This window comes from Numenius arquata, chromosome 2 (genome assembly GCF_964106895.1).
Source record: "Numenius arquata chromosome 2, bNumArq3.hap1.1, whole genome shotgun sequence".
In the NCBI taxonomy this organism is placed as follows: domain Eukaryota; kingdom Metazoa; phylum Chordata; class Aves; order Charadriiformes; family Scolopacidae; genus Numenius; species Numenius arquata.
The window spans coordinates 102,635,547-102,641,546 of NC_133577.1; positions in this window are offsets into that span (position 1 = coordinate 102,635,547).

Genomic DNA, 6,000 nt, shown 5'->3' on the forward strand with positions numbered 1-6,000 from the left:
CTGGTTGTTTAACAACGTGCTGGTTTTGAAGACCGAGACACTTTGGGAACTTTCTGTTGTTTATTATTCAGTCCTCCCCCACCCATTCACTTTTAACCAGAGAGAGTAATAATTGTGTGGGGCAACTCCCTATTCAACCAAGTGGGAGGGAGGGAGAAATTTTAAGATAGCTTCTTCACTGTGGTCTCACAAAGGTCACCATTGAGTGCCTACCCTTGTCCAAGGTGTCTACCCTTGAGGGTTTGTCGCCACCTTTATTTTAGCGCTGTTTCTAGCAGGCATAACAAATAGCTTGAACCTTGGAAAGTCCATCTTCGTATGCATGTAAATTCCTTCCTTTTTCTGGTCCTAGTTCCCTGGTGAGAATTGTTCTCCGTGGGTTAGCAGAGCAGCATGGTTCGCAACACTTTGCATCCAGGTTGCTTCCAGGCTGCCCCCCACATTCTTTGTCTGCCATGGGTTCTGGTGATACTTCTGCTTAGTCTAGTCACTGGTCCCACAGGATAGCTGACCTGATAGGAAACTAGAGCACCCTGAGTCATTCTTAACCTGTAGTGCTGAGGCCTCCCATCGGAAAGCATTAGCATTTATTTTACACTTAAGTCTGTGTTATTTTTACTACCATCATTTCATCAAGTGTTAACTTCCAATTGGCAATGAAAAAAAAAGAAACAACTACCCAAACCCTTCCTGTCACAGTTTTCCTATATTGTACCTCAGAAGAATGTCAGTATCCAGCCACACTGGCTGTACCAACCCTGCCACTGTAGCTGGAAGAGAGGGAATGAGAAAGCAGCTTGGTGGGAGCCTGGCAGCCACCCAAGGTTGACCCACCACAGTCCGATTGGCAGCCCCAGTGAGGGGACTACGTGACCGAGTGCTCTGTGTTTATGTGGTAGGCTCCTGCTCTGCCACCCAGCTGCCTGTGTCCATACCACATCAAGGATGCAATGTCCTCAGGTGTACAACTGAGCCTCCATGCCCTCTGATACCCCGCAACATGGCTCCCCTAGATCTCTTCTTGTGCCCCGCTGCCTTCTTTAAGTTCAGACCCAAAATCCCCTGTGTAGCCCTTCACAGAAGAGTGGCTTCATGGCTGATGGCAGGAGCTGGGCACCTGCAATAGTGATGGCATAGGTACAAACCTGCTGTCTGGAAAGTGGCCGTTCCAGCTTCATACAGATGTGTAGCATAGCTGCTTAAAAAAAAAAAACCAACTTCTGCAGTTTCTGTAACATTCATGTAAGACCATAAACCAGCTAGTTTATACCAAAAAAGATGACTGTGGTCAAGCTGAGAGAGCATGCCCAGCTAGTTTAGCTGTGTGGGCAGATCCCATGTTCTCTCCCTGCTCTTACAGAGGGGGCAGTAGTGGCTGTTGTGATCAGCACCCTGAGTCTTGGTGATCGCTGTGGATGATCCATGCCTGCTGAGAGGTCACACTAACTCTGGGAGTGCCAGCCATGGTTTCAGAGTGCTCGTTTACCTTGTTTCAGCCTGCTAATGTTCCACTGGTGGGGTAAGCAGGCACTCTTTACCCCACAGGGTATTGACAGGTCCAGAGGGAGGACTGCCACACTGTTAGCTCTGTGCTGCAGGAATGTGTCTTCTAAAGGGGAGAGATGGATGTGACATGATGTTGCCGCCTTCTCTCCCCCTCCTAGATCAGTGAAAGCTGCCAGATCTCTCCTGGAACCAAGTTTTTTTCTTTCTCTCTCCCACCTGTCTTCAGTCTTTCAGACAGATTTCTCGACCCTCTCCTCTTGCAGCAGACATCTCCCTCTGTTGCCCTAACAACAGGAGCAGCTCAGCTGCACACGGCAGCCAGGGCTGGAGTTTTTCCTTTCTTCTCTCGCTGAAAACAATCCTTCGCACTCTGCATCTCTATTCTCTGCCATCAGCCTAAAATGCTGATGGCAAAGTGCGTCAGTCTGAACTATACCTCATGGTCCTCTCCTGCTAGAAGGCCCATACTCAGAGGCATGAGCTGCCTTGTAGGTGCACACTAACGTGTACACTGCCTTGTCTGCTCAGTCTTTTTTCCAGTACTCAAGCCACAGCAATAGTGATGAAAAAAGAACAGAACAGAGAGCCGATACTATGCATAGTAGCCAGTATAAAGGAAAGGGGAACAGCCATCCATCTATTAAGCCTCCAAAGCCACTCAATGGCTGCTCATCGTGTATTTCCCAGCTTTCCTTCCCATGCACCTCCCCTGACTTCAAAGCTGGATTTTACCGCATGCCCTGAATTCTTGCATCTTTTCTATGCATGTGGCTTGAAGATGCTTTTTATCTTATGAGCAGTTATCAGCTTGCTACAAGTTGAACCGATGTCACTGGCCCATGTCTTCATATCTAGGGATGTGACACAAGCAGGCAGCACTTGAACCTCTCAGGATTTGCAAATAGGAAAGGGAATAATAGGACCAGGAACTTTTTGATGATTCTCGAGAATCCTCATCTGCAAAGTAAGACTGCCTCTGCCATCATCACAAGTGGATAGCATAGGCGTCCTTAATTTCCTTTCTTTTAATGCAGAACAAGTTGCCAGTTTATCTGTGAACATCCCGGGCCATCCAAGCAATGTTTTCCTCATAAAGGTGCCAGATTCAGAAGAAGGCCTTAGTGAGGTTGGATGCTTCATATGTGACATCTGTATTGAGAGGAAGGAGTAAGCTTCCCGACAGGATTGGGTGGAGCCCTAGGTTACACTGTAAGCTATAAGCTTAGCTGTTATAGAGGGCTGGGCATAGGACCGTCATGTAGTTACACGAGGTACCGTGCACATTGGTTGTGCCACAGTTAGTGAAGACTGATGCCGTATTTGATAATTCAAGGATAACAGAAGAACATGGCGGCCCAAGTCAAGTTGTACAGACTTGCGGGAGCTGTATTAACAGATTCAAGCAAATCCAGGAGACCCTGCAGGTTGATCCAGCCAACTGCATAGTAAGGAGATGGCCTACAGAGCTGAGTGCTTCAGGTTTCTGTCCTTTCCTTTGCAGCTGCCAGTCAGGATGCCACAGGAGAAGCTCCAAGAGCTAATCAGTGTAAGAAGGACAGGAAATTGGCCTCAAGGATGCACTAGAAGCAGTGGAGGGACAGCCACTGTCAAAAAAAGGTAATAGTTTTATTATTTACATTGTTTGTATACAAAGAGTTACAAAATACAGGTTTTTTTAGTAATCATACTGAACAAAGCCAAATCTTTCCCTCAGTGCTTGTCTTCTGTCTCTGCAGCTTTTTTTTTTAAAGACCAATTTGTAGGTGATTCTGGCCTTCAGGATGGTCCTCAAGCAAACACGAAAATGGTCCATACCAATAAAAAAGAAAAATCAAAAACCCAAACCCACAAAAACCCCAAGTGGATGGACATTGTTTGATTCATCATTAGGGTCTTAAAGTCGGTTCATAAGATTTGGTATCATCCTGTCAAATTTTCCATTCTGGTCTATGAAAAGTGGTATTTTTCTCCTCTGAAAAGCCTTACCCCTAATTATACTGCATTAAGTAAAATCAGCATGAGCAGTTTCCAATGAGAGAGTGGGAGCTGAAATGGAAGTAGGGGAGCAGGCTGAGAGCTACTGAGACAGAAACACTGAACAGCAGAGGCACGAGGAAATTAAACCGAGGCGTGCATGGCAACGTGTATTGAAATGGCAAATAGGAATCTGGAGGAATTGGTAGGGGACAAGCGGGGGACAAGCAAGCAGAAATATAATAGAGAGTGTGGGTGAATATGAAAGACAAATGGCAGCAACAAAAAACCATTTATAATAGACAGGAACAATTAAGCTGTGTAATTACAAAACCCTGCCGCGACCGAACTCCTATGCAATTACTGAACGGACACGTACCCTGAGTGCAGCACTTTGAAGAGGATGGCAATAGTTTTCTCTCTCTCTTTTGTTTCCGATTCACCCCCCTGCACCGCAGTCAGGAGCGGCGTATGTGATACCATTGTTTTCTGCAAGAGCGCAGCGCTGCCGGCCACGGACAGGCACAACAGCACGATTCTGGTTAATCAAAACCTTCCTGCCAACAAACACAAGGCTGGAGGGGCAGTTATAATTAGCTCCTAGTCAGGAGCAAGGCACGGGTGGTGGTGGTGACATCAAATCAGTCTTAAAAGGTTTTCTTTACTAATGCTATGTGGAACTTCATTTTTTTTTTTCCATTTATTGTTCATTTAGAAAATATAATACATTCTTTACTAATACATTTAAAACAAGTACATGACACAATGTTACAGGAGAACAGTGGGTGTCACTTTTAAGAGCAATTGGCATCTCCGTTTGCCTCTATTTAGTACATATTTTGGGGGCTTTATTACAGGTTGTCAGGTCACCATGTTCTGAACACATTTTGTTTGCTGAATTGATTTTTACTTCTAATTGTATAGGCTGGGTTGAGTTAAAATGTCTTTTAAATTAGATCAGCACCTTCTGAATCCAAAATTTTTCAAAGCTGCAGTCTTTTAGAGCTGCATTTCTAAACCTCCCATGGGAAAAATCCCTTCCAAACACATGAAGTTAGAGCCAATAAAGGACTAAGTCATCAAATGCAGAATTGAGACACTTAAATCCAGAGTTATAGTCCAAACCCTACTGCTCAGCTGTTGTATAACCTTGTAGATAATTCCTCATTTGACCTGCAAGTTCTGTATGAAATCCTGCTCTCCTGCAAGCGTACAGCTACGGTTGCACAGACCTAAATCAAGGCACTGAAGAGAGCAGGCTTTTAAATCTGATATGAATTATCAGAGCATATATCCCAAATGATCAAGACTCTCAAAAGATCTGAATATGGCTACTTGTTTTTAAATAGCAGCATTTAGTGTACAAGAACCACATAGTTAGAGAAGTCTGTTGGGAAGTAGAAGAGCTTGGTCCCAGTTTCCTGCTCACTTTTTGGTTACAGTTTCTGGAGCTCAGGCAATCCTAGGGCTGATCCATACATGCCAGATTGAATGTGCTCTCTGGCCCCACATGCAGGAGAGACACTGACTGCTGCTGCTGAGATGTAGAAGAAAATGATGACTTACTTCTGCAATTTCTACAGCTCCTACTTCATCTAGAGTGCTCAGTGCATATTCTAAAATTCCCTGCTAGACCTCAAGGGCTGCAGACAAAACAAGTAGTTTCTGGAACCTGAATCAGGTTGGCATACAGTTTAGGTACTGAACTACCTGCTCCTATAAAATTCATGTGGTGGTACTTTGTAGGAGGCAATTCTGAACTTTATAGCCTAAACTCATACATCTGAGGCACATCGTATGTTCTTTGGAAAGAAATTTTGAGCCCTGAGGGACCGTTTTTGTAAAACACTCATTCTGAAGGTCAGTGAGTTTAGATGGGGATACCTGATATAACAATGGTTATATGGTTAACTGAGTGGCTTTTGGTCTCTTCTTGCTGCCTGCTCCCTCAGTACCTTTACACATGCACACACACATATACGAAAAACTATAATTTCTGAGTGTAAATTACCTTACCATTCATCTGTCTCACCACTTTTGTCCACCCAACACACCCTGGTCCGTGCATTCTGCATGGGTTGTGTACTCTGGAGAAGCAAACCAACTCCTTTGTGCCAATCCTACCCATGCCGGAGGGCAGTAACAGGCAAAGGAGACATGATGGAGTTCAGACTTTGACTCACTTCTCACTCTCTGGCTCCGGAGACTGAAAACCTGCATATTCACACCTGCATGCTGAATGGCATTCTTTCATAAACTCACCAGTAATACACACTGTATGTAGTTTCCAAGGGCACATAAATTAGTCAAATCTAACGCAGCCATTTATTACTACACCGCATTTCAGTTCCCATCACGCAACCTTGAAGCCACTTACTTAAGGCATGATGCAAGAGTTTTTGCTTTCAGCACTGAGAAAGGGTCTCTTTTCTGTTGCATACTTGATCATTTTTAAACATTTTTCTGAGCTCATTTTTTCAGGCTCAAATTCTTACGTTCCTGCATGAGCTACTGAAGCTG